General features: G+C 48.8%; 1 pseudogene; it reads left to right on the top strand.

The window, feature by feature from the left end:
- The first annotated feature begins 1131 nt into the window (after positions 1-1131).
- LOC140350839 (uncharacterized) lies at positions 1132-2585 on the top strand (annotated as a pseudogene).
- The last annotated feature ends 415 nt before the right edge of the window (positions 2586-3000 follow it).

Raw genomic sequence — 3000 nt, 5'->3', positions numbered from 1 at the left:
ATCTGGTGTCACATGGGCAAAAATAAGCGGGAAATGCCAGCATTAAGTCACTGCTGCACGTGTGCTGCGCGTGTGCTGCAGATCTCGAGCCCTGTCAAATGAGTAATATCTTGTTTCAGAAATCCATGTTCACCTTCTTGTCGGGACACACTTTGGGTACGATCAATTTGTAACAATGGTTGGTAACCTCAGACTTTGGCCAGTTCTGTTTCCATGGAGAATGGTGGGAGCCAGTACCAGCTGAAGGGGAACAATAATCAGACAAACGTGTATACCAATGATAGGCTTGCATTTGGAGGGGCAGCGAGGGGGGAGCATGCGAGGGGGGAAGCACGATTTGTATCTGCTCCGCTGTTCTCAGCTGCTCCTCCCTGCGCTGCTGAACGGCCAAAGAGCGCTTGGAACTCTTTTGGCGAGGCATCTGAGAACATAAGGCCAATGTTGAGGAGTAAGGACAAATATTGAAAATCATCAACATTAAAGGCTCAAATATGCAAAACGAGAAGAACACCTGAGGAAGAGACTAAACCAAATTTGACAGATCTACAACCATAGGAGAGCGTGAGCCAGTCCGAGTCCCGGTCCAGGACTAGAACAGGGTTAAGACTTTCAGATGTACAAAACACACACATTCAAGCCATAGCAACTGGTTAGCAACCATAATTATACTGTGATTGGCCTTCACCGGACTTTTTTTCCTGATTGGTCAACACAGACACACGCGAGCGCACGCACGCACGCACGCACGCACACACACACACACACACGCACACACGCACACACACACACACACACGCACACACGGACACACGCACACACACACACACACACGCACACAGATCTGGTCCGAACCAAGACAAACAACTCACAGTTTCAATAAAAACTAGCAGGAAGTAGTGGGAACACCGCCATGACCACATGCAAACCAAGACTCATGCCCCGTTCACACCGCAAACGCCTATTCGCGCATATTGGCGAAGTTGGACACAAGTACGTATGAAGAAAAACGCAAATACGCCGCGTTCTCGACGCAGCGGAGCAGAGCCGAAATATAATAAGCAGACGCGCGTTCGGCGCGTGCGCATGCGCAGTGGAGGTGTTGTGTTTGGCGGCTTCTCTCTGTTGGTGAAAATGGCGGATATAGAGACAGAAGTGTTCACGTATTTGGTTCTGAAAACCCTCATACGGAGGCGCCGGGCTCGGCGGCGACGTGCCTGGGAACACCAGATACTGCAGAGGCGATCGGAGTTTGGTGAATTCCACCATTTGCTGCAGGAGCTGCGTCTCGACGATCAACGCTTTCAGTGCTACTTTCGTCTGTCCCGTCCCCAGTTAAACGACCTGTTGTCCCGCATTGGTGCGAGGATAACATACCAGGACACCAACTATAGGCGCTCGATTCCAGCTGCTGAGCGCCTGTCCATCTGTCTTCAGTCAGTATTCATGTAATAACAGAGTGTATTCATACATAGCTAATAAAAGTAACCAGGGTAAATAGTGGACGGATTTTCAACTATATTAAAACGCAGCTCGACGCTCATACAACAGCAAGTGTATTTTTATTTAAATGTCTTTATATTGCCTGTTCTAGTGCACCATTTTAGAATCGATTGGGGTATATTCGATAAAAGTACAAGTAAACTATATTTAGGCTATGTATAGTTATTTGTTTGTTTGGTTTTTATTCAGTTTTCTTGCCACTGGAGACTCCTACAGGACAATTGCCAGCAGCTTCAGGGTTGGTGTGTCCACAGTCTCCTCCATCGTCCCTGAAGTTGCAGCTGTCATCTGGGACTGTCTCGTGGCAGAATTCATGGCTGTCCCCACACAGAGGACTGGAGGTCCATTGCAGCAGAGTTCCAGAGCGGTGGAACTACCCTCTCTGCTGTGGAGCTGTGGACGGCAAACATGTCCGGCTGAAGGCCCCTCCCAACTCAGGATCCAGCTTTTTCAATTATAAGGGGGATCATTCCCTTGTCCTCCTGGCCGTGGTCGATGCCCGGTATCGTTTCCGGGTAATCGACGTGGGGGGATACGGGAGGACGAGTGACGGGGGGATCTTGTCCAACTCAGCCTTTGGTCAGGCCCTGCGTGAAGGCACTCTCCAGCTGCCCCCTGACCAGAACCTGCCCGGGGCTGAAGGCAGAGGCCCACAGCCGCATGTTTTTGTGGCAGATGAAGCCTTCCCGCTGCAAAGACATCTGATGCCACCCTTTCCTGGACGTGGGCGCCTCCCCATTGAAGACCGGGTCTTCAACTACCGCCTCTCTCGGGCACGGCTGGTGGTTGAAGACGCCTTTGGGATCTGGACCTCACAGTGGAGGATGTTCCTGCGGCGCCTGGAAGTCCACCCTTAAGTTGTGGAGAAGTGTGTGAAGGCGACTTGTCTCCTCCACAATTTCATGCGGGCCACAGCGCCGGAGCATGTGCCTGGAGCGTGGGGAGCTGGAGCACAGGAGGAGCCACTTCCAGGTGTGGGGCGGATCGGGGCAAACAACGCTTCCAGAGAGGCCTTGAGGGTGAGGGAGGTGTTCAAGGCCCATTTCTCTGAAGAAGGAGCAGTGCCATGGCAGCCCAGAGAGTAGTCATGTCCTCCACAGGACTGACCCACAACGACTCTTTTAAGTGCCACGCACTAAACAACAAAGAGCTTAATTTGAGTCTGTTTATGTACATTTGTCCACAGTCTGTTGTATATAGTGTTTTTATAAAGTGTTTTTCATATTTATAGGCAACGTCTGCAAAGACCACATGATCTGTCAAGTTTGAGCCCAAATGCCAGGCTGTTTACATAGAATGAGATAAAGTTAAATCAATAAAGCAGTGATTAGCTCAGCTTTTTGTTTATTAGTTTTATTTTTGGATAATTCATTAAGTACAGCTTTAAATTAATAAAATTTAACTACCCAGGATTATATATAAGAAAGTGCAGAAGTATACAGGAGACACGTTTTATAAAAAACACATTTATTTTTACAAAAATAGAACAATTATTTACAA

Source organism: Eucyclogobius newberryi, unplaced genomic scaffold, assembly GCF_026437365.1.
Source record: "Eucyclogobius newberryi isolate DKJ021-1_F unplaced genomic scaffold, fEucNew1.0.hap1 SCAF_8, whole genome shotgun sequence".
Taxonomy (NCBI): Eukaryota; Metazoa; Chordata; class Actinopteri; order Gobiiformes; family Gobiidae; genus Eucyclogobius; species Eucyclogobius newberryi.
Note: the sequence above shows the minus strand (reverse complement) of the source record. Positions and strands in the feature narration are given on the sequence as shown.